At 39.5% G+C, this 24218-nt stretch overlaps 1 protein-coding gene across 3 annotated transcripts in view; it reads right to left on the minus strand.

Moving 5' to 3' along the window:
* The window catches only part of gng12a (guanine nucleotide binding protein (G protein), gamma 12a), a 46044-nt gene that overhangs the window by 6407 nt on the left and 15419 nt on the right, over positions 1-24218 (minus strand). Inside the window, exon 2 of one of the 3 annotated variants that reach the window (XM_041803785.1) lies at positions 19154-19309. The exons of 1 other annotated variant lie outside the window; for it this stretch is intronic. The gene's annotated coding sequence lies outside the window, so the exon portion shown is untranslated. Of the gene's footprint in view, positions 1-19148; positions 19310-24218 lie in introns of all 3 variants that reach the window. One more of the 3 variants, XM_041803784.1, reaches the window with a different exon arrangement.

Below are 24218 nucleotides of genomic sequence, written 5' to 3' on the forward strand. Positions count from 1 at the left end.
GACTAAAACAGGCAAAGAGGTAGAAAAAATAGGCAAAAAGCAGTAAAAAGTGGTATTTAAATGCAAAACGCAGCTTAAATGGGTGAAAAGTGGCAAAAAATGGCAAAATTGGGAAAAAAAGAGGCAAACAAAAGTAAGAAAGTGGCAAAAACAGGATAGAAGTGGTAAAAAGGGGCAAAAAGTGGCAAAAAGAAGTGGCAAAAGTAGATTTAAACAACTGAAAATGGATTAAAGGTGTCAAAAAATAAAAAGAATTGGCCAAAAAATTGCAAATAAGGGCAAGGAAATACACAATGTTGTCAACACAACTAACAACTTGAATACAGCAGCGTTAAAGCATTTGAGCATTCTACCAGCATGATGTCCCTGGAAGATGGACATATTTTCACTGTGTGAAAAATGCAACTAACATGCACTAACTCTGTATTACAGCACAACAGACTGGACTTGTTTTGTAAAACTCTGCACTCTGCTAATCCTGCAGAAGGATCTCCTTCTAGGAAGTCTCTGATGCTGCAGCTGAATTGTGCTTCTACTAATTTGTTTTCAAGAACGAAGAGAGAGAGAGGAATAAAGAAAACGGAAGTGGGAAAAGGAAGGAAAATCTCCATTTTCAGACTTCAGCCAGGGAGTGCCTGATTAAAGAGTTTTATTTCCATCTAAAGACAAGTAATCACTTCATAGGAAACAACTTGAGATGATTCAAAGGGTTCACATGTTAAAGATAACATAAAAGCAGGACATGAAAGGGTTTCAGAGCACAATGCAAAAAAATCTTCCTAAAGAAACATTCTCAGCTTAGTCAGAAAGGCGAGGTACCACAGGTGAAGAGTGCAGAAATCCTTTTATCCATACATGATGAGTGATGGCATTTACTTCTATAGACAGGAGCTCTGTAGATGGAAGCAATGCAGGCTGAAGGACCAAGTTTGCTGCTCCCTACTAAGCCCTAAAAATGACTCTACATTGCATTGCACATTGCAGGCATGTTTAAGGTTACTGAACACATTTTTGTGTTCATAACATTACAGATTCTTTACTTTGTGTAAAAAAAGAATTTTTATTTTTTACAACCAGCTGTCTTCAGGACCCTCAAAAGATAGACTTTCATAGTATCCCTTTGTTTGATCCCTTTATTGACTGGTGGGCCATTTACAACTATAATAAACCCAGTGACTGATGACCAGGAAACACATTTTTAATGAAGGTAATTTACTGCTTCCATTTGTTTAATAGGGGGTTGGCAGGGGGTGGCGTATTTCCGGTGGAAAATAAGACCGCTTCACAACTTCCGCCCAACTATACCTGCTAAGCCAAAACGGAATCTAAATCCTCCATACTGCCTTAATTTGTCCATTTCGTTGGGTTTTTTTGTTTCATTGTTGTTTGTGTTTACTCTATCATCATCGCTTGGCATCCAAACATGCTGAAATGATGTTTCAAAAACAGGTTAAAAGCACTTTGGACATCGTTGCTGCGCACTGCAATGTACATCTTCAGCTAAATTTAACTCGTCATTGACAGTCAGCTCAGGCAACTCATGCAAACAGCGAGTAAACCGCAACGAATTCGCCATCATATGCCTTTCTTTTCTCCCGACAGGAAGTGTGGGAGCGGTCTAATGCCAAATGCGGAAGCAGTTCATGCATAGAGCCCATTAGCTCCCGATGCTTCCAAGGAAACCAGATTTGTGTGCTTTATAGATTGTTCTACATGCAAACACAGTGCAGAAGAGACAACAATGTAAAACAAGATAAACATGGCAAACAGCCATGGCAAGACAGGACTGTAGAGAAAATACAACCCCCTATCTTCCTGCATCTCTGTCTGCACTTTTTTTTGGCTGTTTTTCTGCAAATCCCAGATAAAATATGACAGAACTGTAATCTGCTAAACATGCTAGTTAACGTGACATTTCAGAACGATGTAAAGTAGAGCAGAGAAGAGGAAAGAAAGGGCACTTCGATCCCAGCAGTGGCTAGAGGTGATTCTTGCAGCCAAACTGAGTCAGACTGAGCAGCTGTGTGATGTGATGCCAACGTCTGACTGAAACTCTACAGGAGGGCATCAGTGTGTGGCATCAACATGAACATATAGGAGCCCTGCAAAAAAAAAGTTACCTTCAAAGATCAGAAAGAGACCACCCCCTTCACAGCCCACCCTATCACAAAACACACACACTCAGACACAGATCAGGCAGGACCACCCCTGCTCTACCTTACACACACAACAAGCTACACACATGCGATTCATTAGCACAACGTTCAAAGTGCCAAGAACAGGGAGCCATTATGAGTCAGTGCCATTAACACTCAGAGATGAAAAAACTGTGTGTTGGTGCGTGTGTGTGTGTTACCCTGTGGCCTGGGCCCAAAGAAAACTCTTTAAAATGCTGCTGACGAACACAAACGACCTCCATTACAGCTCAGAGAGGAGTCGTCCTGTCAGCCGTACAGTATGTGTGGTCCTCTCACAGAGTATCTGAGGCTTTAACTTTGGAGGAGCCTTTTGTAATAAAGTTACACTGCTGGAAATAAACTGCTGTGGAGCTTAAGTGCTGCCGGCTGCACCTAAGATTTGACATGAGGTGATGAGATGTAGGAAAAGATGTTGTTACTCCAAAGCCTTCCATTTATACTTCAACCCAAATGACAAGTTAGACATTCTCTACTTGTCTTTGAGGGTTACAGGCTATAAAGACACAGAGATAGCACCTAGCTTTTACTACTTGGGGAAACATTATAATAGACATTGTGGAGGAATTGGCTTAACATGCATCATCTCGCTTTACTAACCCACACAATCTGCAGAAGCACTACTTACAAATGGGATCAAAATGTTCATGAATGAAGGTCTGATTTAAATGACTTTAGTGTTTGCTGTTGTGGGCAAATGGGTCAAATATTACTACAGAGAAATTTAGTCATGGAATTGAAGGCTCAAAATTTTCTTAAGGGACAGGGAGGAATAAACCCCAAAACAAAAATCCAGCATGTAACGTTTTGGTCACAAAGTCAAGCACGGCCATATAATTGAGTTTAGCTGATCTCACACAAGCCCTCATCAGCTGACGGCCAGCTGATTGGCTCTAAGGACGCTATTGGTTAACTGCACTAATGCTGACATATTCAAACTGCTCCAGTCCGGCTAGGCATTGCAGCTCCCTTTGCAAGCTGCTTTTTGCAACAATCCTCCACCCAAACTCCTCCTTTATGCTACAGCTGACTTCATTAATGCCATTCTGTTGTGACTGACACCTGCCCTGCTCTGGGTTCATTGCTGCTGCTCTCCCTGCCTCAGGCTCTCCTTGTGGGCACAGGAAGAGCAGGAACGTGTTCTGTTCCTGCTTGATGCTTTCCACATAGACTCATGGAAGGGCAGGGGGATCCCAGAAGAGCCATACTGCCAAATATAAATAACAGCAATAAGAGCAAATTAATAACTGCTAATAAGGAGAAAATGTATAACTCCAAATCATGTGCGTTCTTTGACAAAGTGGTCCTGACTGAATTGTAGGAATTGACTCTTTGTAGGCTCTCTCCGATCTAAATAAGTGATGACAGTTTCTGGGCGATAACTTCCTCTTTGTGCACTTTTCTTTGTCTCTGGTCAAACTAGCAACTTCAGATCAGATTATGCAGTTTTGGTCAAAAGTTACGGTGCACAATGACACTGTGACCTGTTTTGAGGTATGTATTTGTAAGACTGAGATTGCATTTATCCAAATTGTTTTTTTTTCTTTGCTTGCCACATGGACATTTTCCTGCAGGTGTCAAAACTCGTTAGCAGAGAATAAAAGAGAGAGAGCTGATCGACCTGGAGCCATAATTAGCTGTTTGTCTGAGATGACAGGAGACTTTGTTGTTAAATCTGTCATTGGCTGTAAACAGCTTCGGCTTTTCGCATATAATGCATTTTGTGAGGGTTTTTTTGTGCTTGTATTTTAGAGAAAGGAGAGCAGTGGGAAGAGTCACAAGCAGGGATGAGAGAATGGAGGAGAGATATATGAGTAGGCAGCTACAAGCTAGACTTGAACCTGGCTACTTGCATACGTGGGGTGCCACCGAACCACTACGCTATCCGTGCCCCTGCACAGTGTATTTTGTTACATATGAACATTTGACAGGCTGCCTACTGCTCGTCTCAATCTTTTACTAGGCTTTTACTCAATCTTTTACATATAATATCAGATTAAGACTGAAACAACTTAGACATAATGACAAGAAGATAAACATCATGCAGTGTTCTGGAAAGGACGATGCTTCTGCTCCTCTGTCTGCCTTAAAACTTGTACTGAAGATAACGAGAAGTGTTTTAAATGGTCAGATAAGTTTCTCGGTCAAATCAACCATGCTGCATATGTGCAGCAATTTTGCATTCACATTATGTTGATGCATGAAAAAAACATGTCTTCTGTGCAAGGGCCTAAGGCTGCAACAAGAAATCGATAAAGCCATAATTAAAAGTGTTGTCAAAAAATAATTTCTACATTGGCTGTGTTGTGCCAATTTTTACATCACCTGCCACAGAACTGTCTACAACACACTCAGAAAGTTGGTAAACATTACTTTTATTTATTACTGTGAAATTTTATGATTAAGAGAAAATATGAGGAAAAAAGGTTCATTAACAAAAGTTCCCTCATGATGGAGACTAGACAGCCTAGAAATAGCTCTTTGTGGTAAAATCTTCCACAGAACTCAAGTTTTGTTTCTGGATACAAGACATGAGTTGAGCGATAACCCTTCATTTTAATTAATGCTTTTATCAGCAAAACTATGGACAATCCCATAATCCTCAACTATCTAGCCAACATCCAGCATGGTAAACATCAGAGGGCTGGCTCATTGTTAGCATGTTAGCATTCACAAGCACTGCAGATCTACATGATCATGCACAAGCTCTTCATTTTTTTATCGGCTAAAATACAAATGAAAGCAGACATTTAACAGTCAGAAGCGCTCAAAGAGATCATGCTTAAACAGTCTTGTATACTCGTGCCTGGCGTCAGTCTGGCTTTATAGAACCGGCTGAGAAGTGAAGAGCAGTGAATTGTGGAAAGACGATATTTGCAGTCTAGACAGATGTCTGCCGCTTTGAACAAAAGAGAGTTCAAAGACCTGGAGCCTGGCCGCAAGCCAGTATATTGGTGGTTCTCACACACATTCACTCACTTACACACGGAGCTCTCATTTCTTCTCTCTCCCTCTGCATGCAGGAGGTTCCCAGTCTGCATGCGAAGCTAAAAGTAGCCTCTCTCACATTCTCTGCTGCCAGTCAGCACTTTCCCAGCTGAATGAAAAAACGTCTCCTGCTGCACCTTCAACATGACCCCGCACTAAAGTTCACGCTCAACAGACCGCAGCAGAGCTCCACTACACTCTCCTCCTGTGTTACTATAAACATCAGCCTGTTCTCACTTGGTTACCATGCTTATCAAACTCAATAACACTGAGTAATCATCAGTCCTGCTGCTGAGTGAAGCTGGATTGTGTTTATGGGGCAGAGGGGGAGACTGTGAGAGAGAAAAGGGTGAGGCAGGGAGGGGATGCTGAGAGCTGCCACTTGTTCGCTCAGTGAGAACCACCACTCTGACATCACCACTTTCCCACCAGAAAAGAGAGAGCGGTTAAAAGAACGGTGGCTGCCCTGGTTTCCGTTGACACTGAAAATATCACAATGATTTTGTTTACCAAGAGAACCAGAAACCATAGAGATTGGAGGACTCTGAAGCATCACAAGTTCTCTGCACCACAAAACCTAAAATGCCACAATGTGCCCTGTTACTGGCGGCAAAAAGAAGACTGCTGCAACCCCACTCCATTCTCTTACAACTCACTAATCTGCAGTGTAGTTTGCAAAAGAGCCAGATTTACAGGAGCTCAAAGGTCTGCTTCAAGCAAGACAAACTTTCATTTTCTGTAGATTTAGATGACATCTTTGGACCGAGGCAGAATATTTGGTGTCTTAAGAATTTTGATCACTCTTGTCTATAGATTTATATCAGTAGCATAAGAGAAAGGCAGTAAAAAGCAATTATCTAAATATTCAAACAACTTTTTTCAAGATGCATATGGAAGAGTAAAGAACCTTAATGCTTCTTTAAAAACAGTTACTGTATGAAACTTATGTCCAATGAATGAAAATATTATCATGATTATTGCACTGTGAGCATGTGCAACAAACATGTAGAAATGTCTGAAGAAAAACAGTGTTACGAGAAAAACAATGCCCTCTTATTCAGCATCTACATTCAGCATCTACATCCATCCCCAACTGGATGGATGCCTGCATAATATATTGGCCATGCTATCACACCATTTTGATGCAGTAATATGAGGCTCAAGCTAGCTATCACTGACCCACAAATGGTGCAAACCTAGTGATGAAAAAGCTGCTTTTTGGATTTCTTATTAAAGAGGAACATGCTGCAAACACAGGTTTCTCATTAAGGTGTCGTTCATTTTAAACAATAATAAATCAGATGTCAGGAAAAAGCTTGTCCCCTATGAAAACATTCTAACGCAGCAAACGTGTAGTAGCTATGTAGGTAACTTTGATAAAGCTGAGCTCACAAAGCTGCTACGTTATCCACGAAGCTAAGTTAGCTTCTGCTACGTTTGCTACAGCTCACACTGCTAAAGTTATCTAAGCTATATATAACTGAGTACATAGCTCACGTAGCTAAAGCGTAGCTCACAAAGCAGCTATGTAAGCTACATAGATATGTTGTCTGCATAGCTATGTTAGCTTTAGCGACATTTGCTAAGGCTAACATTGCTAAAGCTAACTAGCTACCTTAGCTTATGTTGTAACATAAACTACACAGCTGTGCTAGCTATGTTAGCTTTAGCTTAAGCTAACAAAGCTAAAGCCAGGCATTGTTTGCGTAACTACCTCTAAAACAGGTCTATACATACTTTAATCCAGTATTTGACCCCTGACCTTTTTCTCTACTTTATTCATGAAGTGTTTTGTCTGTAATGTTTGTAACATGGTTATTTCATGAATGTAACTGCTTGATTTCGTTTATATGTGTCAAGACAGGAATATTTTCCTTGGTTTATTTCACTTTCCTCAGCTTGTTTTTTGTTTTTTAAGTCATACTTTATTAATCCCTGAAGGGAAATTTACACTCTATAGATGCTACACAAACACAGGCTGAATTACATGCAAATACACATGCACAAACAGGATCCCCATGGACATGTACTAATGGAGAGATGTCAGAGTGATGGCCTTGCTGCCCCCATTGAAGCGCTGCTGTGACTTGTTGGGGGTTCAGTGCTTTGCTCAAGGGCACTTCTCCAGCTCAGGTCCAGATCCAGTATTATCTATATTGGTGTTGAAATACTATGCTCTGGTTCGCATTAACATGCAGGGAAAACTTTTTTGTCTCAAAGCTGTCAACGGGGAGATAAAACAAAGCACCACACTTCCAGTTGTCTGCATTCAAAGAAAAAGTACTAGAAGCCATACTTTTTACATGGGAGCCTGAAATTCACAGGGCCGATAATTACACTGTCAACAGATGCAGTGTGGACAGAAAGCATGTGATGCACTGTCTGATGCTCGCATGCTGTTAGGACATAGTGCTAGTCTGACAGACTAGTGCTAAACAATGACATGTAGCAAACATTTACTCTAAAAGTCATCCATTATAGCTCTAAACACAAAGAACAAAAGATGGAAAAAGGGGTCAGGATAGCAAAAAGCTAATATTTAGAGTAAAAATGTTATTTTATCACATTCCAAATTGCTGTGCAGTACTGCACAACGTTTTTGTGTATTGTATATTTTTCAGATTGTGCAATTTTGTGTTTAACTGAACTCTGTTTTAGAAATTTTCAGTGTTCAAAAATTACGATTAGTCTACAGCTTAATGATTCAGCTGCTCAGTTATGGTTATTCTGTTTATGAAGCTACCATTGTTATGATTCCTGGGTAATGTTCAGTCTTCATAATAATAACAAACAGCATGATAGAGCTCAGTAACAAGGCCAACATGGCTGCTTTCTAATAACACACTTGTTGTACAGTTATTTCAACAATGACCTCCATGTTCTGCACACAGACATATCAAGCATTATTTTTAATAAATAATGTTGATATATTACATAACCATCTAGGAGGAGAAGGGATGATTCAGGATCAGTTTTGAATCCTTTCAAATCCTTTAATTCTCCACATCTGTGCTAGGGCTGTCTGGCCAATGTGTTTAAAAGACAAGAGCGTGTGTTTGCATTCTTTTTCCTTCACGATCAGTCCTTTTTGCATGCATAAACTATACATAGAAGTTTTCTTTTCTGTTCTTCTATTGCATCCAATAAAATGCACAGCTTGAATTCTACAGAAAGCTAATTGCAAGGAGCTTAGAGAGAGGCACAAAGCTATTCTATGTTTTTTAAGGAGAACATTGTCAAGACTCCCAGCAGCAGCACCACCCAGAGCTGCAGGTATGGCTGCTGAGATAAGCAAGGCTGACACGACCCCGCCCAGGCCACTGGCTACATGCTCAGTATAAAGGGAATACTGGGAAATTCAGTGCTCTCTACGCCCGTCTGCAAGGACTGCTGGCTTGTGATTGGCCGGAGAGATTTTTCATAATTCCTGTGTAAGCAAACGTTTCCTGGAAAAGCTGCCAGACTGTGCAAAGGTTAATGGAAAGTTGTCTAGATTAAACACATGCTGCTACAAATAACATATGAAAACATTTCTGTCCAAGTTAAACCTTCACACAGTAGGTCCTCTGAACCTGGAAAACTGCACAATCCTGTAAAAATGTTGTGGCTCGACAGGATGAAAAAACAATCTGGAATACTGTAACAGTGTCTAGACAGAAGACTAGACTGGACTCATTTCTGCAGGATTTCTAAATCCCAAATTCATGTGCAATTACTGGAGGCTCATTCCTGTTTAAATAAACTCTGAATGATTCCTTGTTACAAACACAGACGAGATGTCTGACGAGTCATGCTGCAGGAATTACAAGTTGACCCAGTTTATTATGAAACCCTAAAAAACACGTAAAAAAAGAAGCTGCATGTCAAGTAAGATAAGAGCAGCACATCCAGGAGATAGTCAGCTAATCTGTGTCCTTAAACATGGAGATATTAGAACAGGGTCTATGAACATGCAGTGTTTGTTAGCATGTGTGTCAGGGACTATGACTGCTTGACATAATGACAGATAACAGTGATAACACAGGAGACAAGTTATACTCTGGTATGTGAGGATTAAGCAGAACTCTCAGGGTGAAATAAGACAGCTTCCAACAAGGAAAGCTCCTATTAAACTCTGCTGATGACTAATGCTGTCTCACTAAGCTTAGCCAAGCAGCAGAGATTCATTGCACTTAAAAATGTCCTTCTAGCTCTAACTTCTATTCATGGGTTACTGCATATGGACGGTCACTTTCTTCTGCAGCCATAACTCTGTCCTTGACTTGTTTCACCTCCCTCCACACATCCCTGAGCCGGGTGGTAAAATATGCCTCCTGAAGTGCTGAGCCAGACGTTTTAAGCTAACAGGGTCAGCCGTACTGTTAGCCTCCAGTTGGGATTGCAAATTATCAGTTGTGTGGTCCTAAATGTTAGTACAGAGTGCCTTATATGTTATAGGGAATGTAGTGTTAGTGTAGTGAAGGTCTAATGGATACCTGCAGAAGTGGGTCAGCATGGAAACAAAAGAGTATAAACATAAAAACCTTAGACCTTCTTATATAAATTTAGAGGACCGCCATTATATTTAGGGCACATTTAACCTCCTTTGTTCTTCTAAAATCACTGCCAGATGATTGTGAGAGTTCATGCAGGTTTAAGGACACCATGCCCCACATTTGAGGCATCAGGGGGTTCCAAATCCAGGTTGGCACATCTAGGGATGTTAATCGTTCTTTTAAAAGATGATCTGATCTTGATATACACAGGATGCAATTGCCGAGTTTGCCTGAGTTATCATTTAAAAATATAAACTATTCTGTCTGCTAGTGCTGCTTCTTGCTGATGCTAGCATCCTTTCACAGGTTTGGTGTCCCATGGAGGTCAGAAAAATCACAGTCCATTGTCAAGTTAAGTTGTGATAACCATACTATATTCTTAAACTGAATTATAACCACTCTTATCAAAGCAAAAAAAATATATATTCTATTACGTTGTTGTACATAGCCTTCTTAACATTTTAAATCCCATTTCTCAAAATGGGTTGAAGTGGCAAAAATCGGTAGACATGGTGAAATTAAAAAACAGCAGAAATGGGTTAAAAGTGGACAAAAAGTTTTACAAGATGTAATAAATAGATGGAAAGTCACAAAATGGTTCAAAGTGGCAAAAACTGTCAGAAAAAGTAGTGATAAGATGCTACAAATGGCAAAAATTGGTCTAAAGTGGCAAGACAGGGTGAAGGGAGTTGTATAAAATGATTAATAGCAACAAACCTGGATCAACGGAGGCAAACATTGATGGACAATGGCAAAGACAGGAAGAAAAAGCAAAATAAGGGTTTAGAAGTGGAAAAATGGCTTAAAAGTTGCAGAAATGGGAAGAAAAGGATGTGAAATTGGATAAAAAAGTGGCAAAAATGGGTTTATATTGGGAAATTGAGTTTAGAACGTGTAAAATGGTATTTTAAACTTAGCAAAAATGTAATAAACTTCACAAAAATTGTTTCAAAGTGGCTAAAAAAGGGGGTTAAAGTGGTTAAAGTTTGTAGAGAGAGGTTTAAATTAGCAACATTGCTCAAAAATGGCACATAATAAAATTAGGCCGGAAAAAAAGTGATTAAATATTGGCACAAAAAAGACGATTTCAATGTCAGAACCCAATAAAAGTTTGACACACTTCTCAGGTTCAAAATGAAATAAATGTTAGCCAGGATGTCAGCTTTCTACCCATTTTCCCACCTCAATGTGCCACTTTAAATATTTTAGCTGCTGTCATCTGTTTTTTCTTATTGACATTTTCCCCCATATTTGCCAGTTTAACCCATTTTAAGCCATGTTAAGAGCCACTGTCAATCTTTTTTTTTTTTTTGCCCCTTTTCACTAATTTCTGAAATTTTTATCCACTTGTCACACATTGTTGCGATTGTTTGCCTAGTTCGGCCTCTTTTTAACCCACTTGTGCTGCTTTATGCTCATTTTTCCACTTTTTTTCATTTTTGCCACTTTTTTCACCATTGTTGCAAATTTATGCCACTTCCTTTTGCCACTTTTAACCAATTTTTGCTGCTTTTTGCCTTTATTTGGCATTTTTTGCCACTATTGCCCATTCTTGCTCTTTGTTTAAGTCTCTTTGGCCCATCTTTGCAACTTTTCACCAAATGTTACAACTCCTTACCCATTTTTGCACAGTTTTGTGCTACTTTATCCCCTGGCATCCCAATGTCTGTGCACATCATGGCTTAGCCATGATGTTTAGCAATACTTTCCTAATATTTTATTATTATTCAGATAAAAAAGGTTATCCCAGCTTAACTTTACAATGAGTCATGATTTTTCTGACCTCCATGGGCCTTTGATTATTTCATGTTAAAATTAGGATGAAAATCTAAATACATTTTCTCCTCGGCCCTTCTAAGGACAATAAGTGAATAAAAATGTAGCAGAGATGAGGAAAGACTAACACAGAGAGTGAAGAGGTGACAGCAGTATAAGTGAGATGTTGCCCTTTTCCACTGATGTAACTACAACCTGAGCTCCTTGCATTCCTTCCACAGGAAGACCTGTGTGTAATGAGTCAATTATGTAAAAGACTTTTACGAAAGCTTAACAAATATTCAGACACAACTCGCAGCTTTACGCACAGGGTGCCACATGTCTGAGAGGAACATAAAAACAGACAAAGAGGTCAGCCAGCGCCTCACGATTAGCATCAGCAGCTCAACTATGCTCTAAAAATAGCTCACAGGTTTTTGTTTTTGCTGGCAGGAGCAGAGCGGGTTTCACCTACAACTGCACCTTGAGCAGCTTCATATTACTAAGATGAATGCCAGCTGGGCATCGTCCAGATAAGAGAGGCCTGTGCCGTTTCCACTGAGGTGTCTATGTGCCTCTGGTCCCTCTGTTTAATGGGCCATTATCAGGACAAGAGCAGCCCAAAACAAACAGAGGCCTGTGGCAGATAATGCCCTTCAGACGTCACTGCAGACGCACACAGGGTGACATGCAGGAGACACGGGTGGCCTAGGCTGCCAGTCTCTCTGCTCTGCCCCTTAGAAAACAAACGGCATTGTTGTCAAAAAAAAATACACAAAAGAAAGCTTAGTGCAGGCAGAGTGGAGTTTGCTGGAAGCGGTGGTGTAGAGGCCTGTAGAGAAAGACGAGTGTGAGTGAGACTGGGAGAGATAAGAGTAGTGTGTTTGTGTGTGAGGAGAAGGCAAGCTGTGCAGCTGTGTGTATGTTACATTTGGTTGCATGCCAAAAATCTGCTGCCGGCGACAGGAACGCCGTAAAACTTAAAGCTATTGTGAGTGGAGTTTTTTTTTTCCTCTTTCGTCTCAGTCGCTCGTCCCTCTGAAAGCTGCTATTCATGACGAGGGCAGAGAGATACTACACAATAGATCTCCATCTCTCTCGCCTAACATGGCCCTGCCTATATGGAACAATAAACAGACGTATTCAGTCTTTTCCAGCCTCCACCCCCGAGCTGGTCCGACCACATGTGCGTTACTGCAGCGGCTAAAGGTGCAAGAGAGGAGGCCAAAGGTCTGTAGTGCTGCTGGTTGTGCATCATTCAGGCCCTCCTCCCCGTGCTGAAGGGTTAAACAACGGCATGCATGGATGGAATAATTGATAAAGGCTCAGACGTCACAAGGCTCATTAGAAAGCGATGTACAGGTCGTAAAAGTGCGTTTGTTTTTCATGAAGAGAGGAAATGGGATTAGTCAGAGGGTGACATAAATGGGGACTGTGGCGTGTGTGTCAGTAGGTGCAAAGTCTTTTTTGTGCATGTGTGTATGTTTACATGGGCTTTTTATGATTTAGGTAAACTCATAATATTATTGTTATTATTAGATGGCAACATTGCTGAGGAAATTAAAAAAAATATGTCAAAGGTATACAGTCTTTGTCCACATTATGAGATGAGTGTGTTTGATGTTCTTTTAATGCCAGCTATTAATAAATCCTGTACAAGATTTGCACTGCGGTAAGGATGTCCAAACTTTGATGCTAATATGTTTTATAATGATATAACCATCGTACAAAATGATCAACAGTGTCATAAAATACTAAAAAAATTACAATTTGTGAAAAAAATGTGAGTCATATTTTCACTAGGACTGAATAATCAAAATTTTTAATCCAAATTAATCTCAGAAATTCCTCAGTTGGTTGCGATCAATCTCCCTTTTTTGTTACATTTTGAAATTTCGCTATTTTACATTCAATCTGTCTTAAATTAAAGGCAACTGACTTCCTGTTTGAACACAGACCTGCTTTATTTTGATAGAAAATAATCAGATTATAATATGAACTTGGCCACAGAAAAAGCAATGTGTTACAGACCAATCCGGAAAAACAGGAGGAGAAAAAGTGAGTTATTTGATAGCACACAGTGCAGATACATTCTGTGGTAACAGCAAACCTTACTTAAAAGGATGACAAATGTGATGAAAAAATAGTGCACTAATGATGGACCTTGACTAAGTGCAATTACTTAGAGATGTAACTGTATTGTTCATTCAGCAGAACAGCTCAGTACTGCCAAGGACAACAGGTCCAGGGCAAGGATTTTAGTAGAGCGAAGGGAAGTGGGATCTACAGTTACCATTCACCCTTTTTTACCCATCATCTTTTCCGCTCCACTCGCTGACTTGATCAAACAGTGCAAAAATGTTGGATGCTACGAGTGGTGGGTGAGATCTGAGTGGCAAGTTTTTCAGATTGTGGAGACTCCAGTGACCTTTAAATCTGACATGTGGGAGCATTTTGGTTTCCTGGTGTCATGAAATCTTGACACAAAAAAAAACAGTATGCAGAGACTGCCAGATTGTGTTGACACTTGATAAGAAACACCAGTAAAATAAGGAGTCACTTGGCAAATCATCAACCCAAAAAGATTTGCAGAGATGCTATGAGCAGAATCGGGCCAGGAAACATTCACAATCACACTTCACCACAACAGTGTGAGAGCTCGACAGATCACAAGGTGTATCAGTGAATATATCACCAAAGACTTACAGCTACTGTCAGTGGCGGACAAAAAAGACACCAGAAGGTTAGTAAACACATTGGAGCCAAAATATAAGTATATATTTTAAGCCCAATATATACTTATGGCACTTTTTGTGCATATTGTAACCTTAAAAGTACAACTGTTGTTTAATAAATGCTGACCTCCCTTTTATTCCAAGCCTTCATTTGTTGTTTTGGGTTTTTTGATACTGCGATAAAAACCGACTTGTGGACTTGTTACCTAGGTATTATTGTACTGTGAGAATTTAATACCATTACATCCCCATAATGCATTAATGCTGACAGTCAAGCAGTTTTTGGTTTTTATAAACAAGAAATTACCAAAACTTTGGTGTTAAAGAACATTTTTTTCTGTTGTGGTGTTATCAGGATGCATATTTGCATCACTTGACATTCAAGAGTATTGAATTGAAATTGAAGTTCAGATATCGTGACAAACCCACATTGCAGAGCTTATTCATGCTTAAGACAGATGAATACAATAGAAGCCACCAACCCTGTTAAACAGGACAGATGGATTCTAGAAATAAAAGGGATTATTTAAAAAATGCAGGCACCAGTTCTAGAGTTGAAAAGCAAACAGAGCTTTCCAAACAGTGAGAAAAGTAAAAAGAAACAAAAAAGAAAAACCCTTTCCATTTCATTTAGTGGTGGATATTCCACATTTGACTGACTAAAAAAATCCTCTTTGGTTAATCACAGGAAAGTCCCAAACAAAACATAAAGAGCTCAGTGAGTGAAATACTTGTTCTACTACTCAGACAGAAGAAAAATATTAACAACAGCAGAATATGCAGAACAACCAATGTTCAAGTCCCAGAATTCCTTGAGGGTAGTTTGATAACTCAACAGGAAAGGAGGACAGCATCAACTGAGCCAACGTGGAGCCACTGGAGCTGACGTGTGACTGGAAGTACACAAAAGGCTGACAGCAGCTGCAGAGACACCATGTGGTAGTTTCTAGAACTGTCATTGACTAGACTGACCTGCTTTTGTTTTCTCCTACAAGCCTCAGACACCTGACAGAATAAAAATGAAGAAGACATTGAGCAGATTCAAAGGTTAAGCAATACTCTCTTTTTTCAACAACGCCAGTTTGAAAAGTCAGAATGCAAAGACAGATGTATACATGGAATACTCTCGTAGTTAATTGGTTAAAACCGTCTCATTTTGCTCTTTATTACAAAATTAATTGGAAACTGTAATCTAGTTTATTTGAGGAGCAACATAAAGCTCATTTCTGTTAGATGATAAATAATACACCCTGATAATGTCATGGTGGTCTCACAGACACCACATGGTGGTGTGTGTGACTCTTAACCTGTTGACCCCATTATGTTCAATTTACATTCAACTTGAAATATTGACTAATAGTGACAGACAGAGCTGCAAAATAAGTTGATTTATATATTATTATTAAACATATGAATGGTGAAATACTAGAATTGTAAAATTTAAACCAATGCTACTGAAAAAAATTTCAAATGATATCAACACCTGTTTCCAGAACCATTCCTGAACCATTATTTTTTTCTGGACACCTCTCATTCATAACAGGTCTACCTTGCACTCTTTTTAACATTAACATTAGCTGATCCTATCTGCCCACTCTTTCTTGTGCTTGTTAGTAGTGATGACTCCTCCTCACTCAGTCAGCAGCAAACTGGTTGAGGAGCTGCAGCTGCTGCAGAGACAATGTTTTACACTTAGCTCTTGTTGTAACACAGCTACTATTGCAAGGATCTTATCTGTATTGTGTACTTATTAAGTTGTTACAAAGCTTATAACACCATACAATTCAGTGATGTGAATCATAAACTTGGAGGGTGGTTTGCACAGTTGATTTTGCGTTTGTGTTACACATCTGACACTGCTACGGAGATGACAGCATCACTTCCACCTGGTGGGCTTACCATAATGAATTTGCACAGTAGGCCAAGTAAGCGTCTAAAGCTTTCTGTCTTATAGTCTAACTTTTTCACCAACCTTGCTCTAGTTATTATCCATCTTTCTCTCTTGATTATCACCATGACGGTATTGGGCCAGAGGGATTAACCACTGACAAGAACCAATGTAAAGGTAGTGTTTCTAGTCAGATGTTCACAGACAGCCCTCCCTGCCTGAAGTGCAGAGAGAGAAACAGAGTGGGAACTCAAACATTGGGCGCAGCCTGTTTAATGCCACTGTGCACTGGCCCTCCCGGCCCTAAAACCAGCCCAGTCCACAAGGAGTTCTCCAGATTAGCCACTCGAGGCCTGGTTCTTTCCATAGCAACATAAGTTGAAGTTCTAGGCACACAATATCCAGTCATTCCTTGCTTTTAATTACCAAAATTGCAGTAAAACTCCAAATCTTTATAAATTGCCCAAACACAGTGGCAACATTTACCAAAATGTGGTGAATATATTAGTGCAATTAAGAATTACCTTTCTTCTCTTAAGAAATTCATTAATGCAATTGTTGTGTCTTCATGAAAACCAAAAAGGAGTTGAGAAATATAAGGATTTGCCAACCAATTAATCTGAATGCCCCTCTCTCTCTCACAGCAACTTTCGGTTCAAATATGATTTATGATCTGCAGTTTTTTAAAGATAGTTGCTAACTTTAAAAATTCAGAGAATGTGTTGTTTAAAAAATATGTATCAAAAGGAATTAAGGTTAAAATGTAACAAGTCACTATCATGTCTTCTTCAAAAGGGTCACAAACCTTTTAAAATCCAAAATGTTAATACTTGCTTACCTTTTTTTTTTTCTAAACATAATTGTTTGTCACGCCAAGCCATAAAAAACATATAAAGATGTACATTTGTGCATGAAGAGAAAATTATCAGTATTCTTAAAAATAATCTGATATGCCCTTAAGGCCAGAGTCAATTTCCTGGCAGGCAAATAAACAGAAGAACCCAAAAACATAATTGCCAAGAGCTGATCCGACATCAGTTCAGAGTTAACACAGACATCACACGAGAGATTTATGAAACTTTGTATTCAGATATGCACTACTTCGTTGTTTTAAAGGGAAAACTTGCTGAAAATCAGAGTAAAGTGCAAGATGTAAATATAGTGAGCCAGCAGGAAAGCCAGATTAGTTTTCGATCAATGAGCTTATCTAAATGTGGATGAATGTTTGGATAAAGTTGCCCTGACAGACTTTGTCCATGTTGCACTTGCATGTTTTCAAACGTTACTATCTATCCAAGCCAGATTTTTTAAATGAAATTGGCTAAAACTGCAGTCCTGGCACTACTATTACCCACCTAACCCTAACTCTAACCCTACCCTCACCCTGGCACTACTATTACCCAGCGGCACAGGACATTAGTCATGCTCAGACACCACATTGTTAAATCAGCGGATATTTGAGAAGCTCTGTGTATTCTGTAGTGTTGCTCTGAGGGGGAAATTTATTTGTCTACAAACTGCTGACCTTTGCTCCCACAGGTCAAAGGGGGAATGACCAGCTCATACAGCACAGGTATCACTTTCTTCACATGTGCCATCTTGATACTACACTGTTTTCTCATATGCACCATTAGGAGTTTTGTGTATGAACACCATTGCACAAGCATAGAGAGCTTAAATACCTTAAATATGCATTTTCTGCCCTAACATACCCCTAAAATAGTCTATCTAAAACAACAACACACTGCATGATGCTCTTAAGATAGCTAGTATTAAACCACCTGAGCCTGCCTTCAGTTTACAAAACCTTATAAATCCAAGAGAAGTCATGTCTCAATCTGTCTTTATCTCTAGCACTGATTGTGTTTAGTCCAGGACTCAATGATCCACTTTATCTGTGGGAAGGAACATTTCTGAACAGAGACAGACAGAAATGACAGGCACGTGATCACATGAGATGCATTAGAGGAAACCCGTGCACACACACATGGGCACTTGAACAGGAACAAGTTGGTGGAAACCGTCTAAATAAGAAAGTGAATACTGCTGATGTTTCACTCCTCAAGTTACGGCAATAAAAATGCCTGAGTCATTGTGATAAATCCATTTTCATGACATAATTATATTGCCAAAGGGCTCAAAAATGACAAAAATCAAACTGCATTTCTACTGATGAGTTGCCAATTTCTTACTGATTAGCACTATCAGGTCATAAATACATCCTACAATAAACTCTCTGAGCTCTGACTGTTGGCGAGGCTAGGTGAAGGTTTTATGAACATTTTATGATGGACATGAAGGTCTTTAGTACTGAGCAGAAGAACAGAAGCAATATTTCAGAGAATCATTGTACTCTTCACCCTACAACCCTGAAAAATTTCCATGATGCTCAGACTTTATTCTTACAGACATGAATGTCTATCAGTAACTGACTCATCATGTCCTTAGGGAGATTAATGTACTATTGCACCTTAATGCAACCAAACTAGACTAGGTGTTCTGTGCAGGCTCCACACTTTCCATGCTAGCTTTAATCCCCTAATGGTTAAGTATGAGTGCTAACCAAAGCAGAGGTCACGCTGTCGTCTGCCTTCAGATAAATTAGATGGACAAAAGTATTTAGCCACACATGTAAATTACTGAATGCAGGTGTCTCAATCAGACCCAATGCCACAGGTGTGTAAAATTAAGTACCTGGCCATCAAGTCTCTATTTGCAAACATTTGTGATTAAAAATGGGTTGTTCTAAAGAGCTCAGTGACTCTACAGAAATTTCATCCCTGTCGGATATATCCACAGTCAAATGTAAGTGATTTAATTATAAAGCAGATGCGTATAAGAACTCCAGCAACTCTGCTTCAAATTAAAAGACCACATAAGTCATAGAGTGGGGTCAACAATTGCTAAGGTGCGTCAAAGTCACTAATGCTCTGCTGATTCCATAGCAAAAGAGTTCTGAACTTCCACTGGCATTAATGAAAGCACAAAAACTGTGCAGCAGGAGCTTCATGGAATGGGTTTCCATGACTAAGCAGCTGCATACAAGCCTCACATCACCAATTCCAGTGCCAAGCGTCAGATGGAGGGGTGTAAAGCACACAACACTGGACCGTGGAGCAGTGGAAATGTTTTCTGTGGAGTGATGAATCCCGCTTTTCTGTTTGGCAGTCAGATGGGCGAGTCTTGGTTTGGCAGATGCCGGAAGAATGTTACCTGGGATAATGGTACACAAGAAAATCTGGTGAGTCATTTTTCCAGGGTAAAAAATGTTTTACTCAAAAGTAGTCAAATTTACTCTTTTTTTAAGTGTATTTATTAGCAGCCACTGCCAGAGTTGGAGTAAAAACACAGAGTAAATTCTGCTGGAGTAAAACTTTAACCACAACCCCAGCTGGCATCACTTATGGCCGGTCACGGTTGCAGCTTGTTAGGTGTCCTAGCTGCAGCTAATCCTTTGCATTTAAGACCTCCTCACCTGGTGATGAACCTTCAAACATCTGTGGACTACAGCTCCTAATCAGGTAACCTGGCTCCTCTTCGACCTTTGATAATCCAGTGGTTTTAGGTGAGTTTTTGCCTTGTCTAACTCCATTTTGTCCTCTTTTTTTGCAGTGTCTCCATCTCACTGCCAGTGATTCTGCCAACCAGCAGCCAGCTCACTATCATTTGCACTCATCCTGTGCTCTGCACCTGGGTCCTTGTCATATGTTCATTGCAATTGTTTCTGTAATATAAGAACACTATGTCTAATATGTATACAAAAAAAAAACTCTTTTGGTGTCATGCCCTTTATAGATGGAAAGGAAGAATTATCTATTAAGAGGAAAATGTAGCTCTTTATAAAGAGGAAGATTAATCTCTTTAGAATAAGATTCAGTTCTAAGCGTTACCCAATTGTAAATGGAGTAGAAATTGTTCTGAAATGAGTAGGAAACATTTCTAAAAGGAATGAAAAACAGCTCTGAAAGGACTAAATAGCACTTTATATTGAGATAAAACAGCTCTATAATGAGTAAACTAAGGTCTGAATTACTCTGTAGTGAGGACAGTTGCTTTAGAGTTGTTTTTATTTAGTTCATTGTGGAACACATAATCATAATTTAGAGTTAAATAAAAATATTTTTTAGAGTAAAAACAACTCTGAAAACATTACTCTGCAAGCAGAGTCAATTTTACTCCAAATAGGCTGGTACCAAATGTTATATTCTTTAGAGTAAAATTTTATTCAATTTGAGTAGCATTTACTCAGGTAAATTTACTGTGTATGAGACTGCTTATCAGGGTTTGGGTCAGGCCCCTTATCTCCAGTGAAAACTTCAGCAGACCAAGACATTTAGGACAGTGCTATCCTTCCAACTTTGTGGCAACAGTTTGGGGAAGGCCCTTTTCTATTCCAACATGACAGTGCCCCAGTGCACAAAGCACAGTTTGATGAGTTCAGTTCAGAAGAAGTTGACTGGCCTGCACAGAGCCCTGAACTCAAACCCATCCAGCCCCGTTGGACTGACCTGGAATGAGGATTGTGACCCTTGTTGTCCAAAATCAGTAACTGACCTCAAAAATGCTCTACAGAGTGAATGGGCACAAATTCCCCAAATCTGTGCCCATTCCAAAATCTTACTGAAAGCCTTCCAAGAAGAGTGGAGGTTGTGATAGTGTGCGGTGCATTCATGCCAAGAGCAAAATGTAGCGTGTGTCCATATCCTCATGACTCCACATACAGTTTACTGCTTGCTGTTATGTTAGCACCTTGTTGCTCATGTTAGTAAGATCAACAGGAAAAGGGTCCATCCATCCATTCAAACACATTATTCAAAGACTAATGTGGACCCTTTAAGTGGCTCAAGAGGACAAGTCAGGGGATAAAAAAGGTCATGATGATGTATCATCCAGTATGCAAGAATGGAAAGACTTTTGTCTTATCTTTTCAGAGCTGGGAAGAAAAACAGATATACATGGAAACTGAAATGCATGGATTTACTCGGGGGGAATTTCCAGCTAGAGTCATGAGGCTTCATACTAGGCCTTTACAGACAGTTTCATCATTTTCTCAACATGTTCATTCACATGAAACACATCTGAAAAGTCCAATTTCATCACAATAAATTGATTTCTTAATGTAAATAAGCAATTATTAATCACCCAGTGTGTGTATTTTTACATACTGAAAGAAAGCCTGAATGTAATGTTTAATGATAAACCAGAGATGGAAATAAAAATGTAACAGCTGATAGATACTCTTTAATATTTTGAGCTTTTATATTTTATGTTATCATGGCAAAAATAAATAATGAAACTAGAGCTGCAGGTTTACCCTATATTATACAAATGGTTCTGCAAAGTACCACAGCTATTCCCTGAATGATGTTCCGGATATTTCTGGACCAGGGGGGTGGATAAACTGACAGGCAAACACACTTATCTCAAGATCCATGCTGCTGCCATGGCTTCACATTTTAAGTGTTCAGCCCATCTGAGATCACCTCATGAAAGAATCAGACTTGTTTTCTCAGCTTTGGAAAGCTCTCAAAAATGTCATCTAAGAAAAAAATCCCCCCAAATCCCCCATGAAAGTCACTACAGTTGTTGCACAATGAAGCATATGATTTTACATCACCAGTCACATGATTTAAATCCAGAAATATTTTTGGTTTTGTTTTCTAAACATTAAAAGATTTCCAGACAGAGTGTGTGAGCAGGGTGGAGAGTTGTGAATTTCCTAAGCTTTCATCATTTAACACTGTTTTGGTTGTTTGGTGTATTTCAGTGTTCTACAAAGATAAAGTTACATAATCAAATGTTATTATTCCATTGTTGTGCTCTGTTTTAAATCATTTTAGACAGCAAGACATAAAAAATGTATTTATCAACAAAACACATCAAGAGGCAGACAGACTCTCAGACAGTGGCACTGACTTACATGCAGCCAGACTTACAACCCCCCTCCCCTACACACGTGCGCTCACAAACTCTCACAAAGGGGTCTGAGTTGCTATTAATCAGCAGCCACATGAATGGCTGCTCCTCCCTCCCTGTGCTGTGACTGTGTTCATCTAACAGTTTCAAAGACATGTCGGCTGGAGGAAGAGGCTCACCCTGTGGGTCACTCCGAGGCCACTTCCTCTGCAGCCTACCCTGAACCCCATCAGAAATGAAGTCTGCCTCCTCCTCATCCTCCCTCCATCTCCATTTACCTCCTCCTTTTTCACGCTCCATCCGTTTCCCTGCACAAGAAGTCAACAAGTTCAACCTTCTCACTCATACAGGCTGTTTGATTATAGGACGGATTTGAACAGTTTTAAAATGTGTTTATATAGAAACAAGTGGCAGATAAAGTCACAAAAACCTAGTTTGGATGCACCAATGTTATCAGCTGAATATCTGTGTTGAATAATGTAGGCCTATTTACCAGCCCATACTTGCCCTGTTGATAGGTCAGGTATCAGCCTATATATTGGCCAATAGTTTCACTGTTGACAGACAAGCCTATATGCCTGCAAGAACATTCCCCACTGACAGATATCCCCTAAATATCAACCAATACATTCCTCACTGACAGATATTAGCCTATATATTCACAATGTTTGCCTACTTACCAGATATTGGCAGCAAAACCTGCCATGTTGACAGATTTATAAGTCATCATTACTTAAACTTTTGAAAGATATTGACCCAAATACTGCCAAAACTTTGTGCACAGGAACACAATTATTACCAACTAGAAGGGTCTAAATTATGACCCCCCATTTAGAACTTTTTGTTGAACTATAGCACAATCCATTTTTGGAAAGCTTGTAAAATGAAGTTAAAACTGAAGGTTATCTTCCATTTACACAGTATAAAACTTCAGTAATGGTTTGAGCTGACACTGAAGAAAGCATCAAGGCAAAAACAAAAGAAATCAGTTTAGACTTGAGAAAACGAATTGTTTATGCTCACAGAGCAGAAGAATATATAACGTTATCACAGCGTTTCCAAGTGTCAAGAACTGGAGTAAAATTTATCATCAAAAATTCTAAGAGAGCCACACAGTACAGAACAAGCCTGACAGAGGTAGGAAGAGAACAATTTCAAAGACTCTGGAAAGAAAAGTAGTGAGAGATGTGTCTAAAGACCCCAGAACAACTGGATGTTATGCCATGAGGATGTTTCAGTTTGTCTGGAACTGGGAATCGCATAAAAGTGGAAGGAATCATGAAGAAAGAAGGATGTGAAGATTGTGAAGAAAACCTCAAGCACTCAGCTGCAAAACTTGGTCTAGGTCGTTGCTTTGTCTTCCAACACGACAATGACCCAAAACATATGTGGCTCCTGGTGGAGAACTACCTTCAGAAGACCAAAGTGAATGTTACTGACTGGCCTACACAACGCCTTGACTTGAATCCCATTGAAAATCTGTGGGGTGAACTGAAGACCAAGGTCCATACCAAAAGACCATAAAATCTAAAAGGAGCCTCTTTGCTACGGTGTTGGAATATGATTAGTTTAAAAGTTTTGCAACGCATTAACTTGAAATTTTTGGTGAAATTGCCAAATCTTTTGGTACATTAACTGAGGTGTGTGGGGAACACTACATGTCATGTGCACTTGCAGGGAGGATGTCCAAGATGATGAACGTTCTGGGTGCCCATGCGCATCAAAAACTTCTGAAAACATTCAACAAATTGAACAGTGATAGCAGAAATGTTCTCCACTGATAAAGAGAATGTTTGACAGATTTTGTGTGAAAAATTGGACATGGCAAAAGTGTGTGCCAAAGTTGTCCAAAAACTTCCGACTAACCCTAACCCTGATCAAAATGACAAACACAAGCACATTTGGGGAGACATTATGGAACAAACCGAATGAACCCCAATTTTTTTAGAGACTTGCTCAACATCTAAGCTAATCATTGCAATCAATCTGAAGCTTTAGCAAAAACACATGCACTTTAGTCAGTAGCTAGCAGTGAACTAAAGATGTCACTTATTGGAAACTTACAGCAGTTGTGTGTGAATACCAAATCTTTAATATATAACACTCAGTGTGACTGTGAAACAGAGGGAAATTCAAACAAGTGCTTTTATCCTTATAAGTCTCATTATTTAATAGCCATACCTCATACACTTAAGTGATGCATCAC

Source organism: Cheilinus undulatus, linkage group 13 (assembly GCF_018320785.1).
Source record: "Cheilinus undulatus linkage group 13, ASM1832078v1, whole genome shotgun sequence".
Taxonomy (NCBI): Eukaryota; Metazoa; Chordata; class Actinopteri; order Labriformes; family Labridae; genus Cheilinus; species Cheilinus undulatus.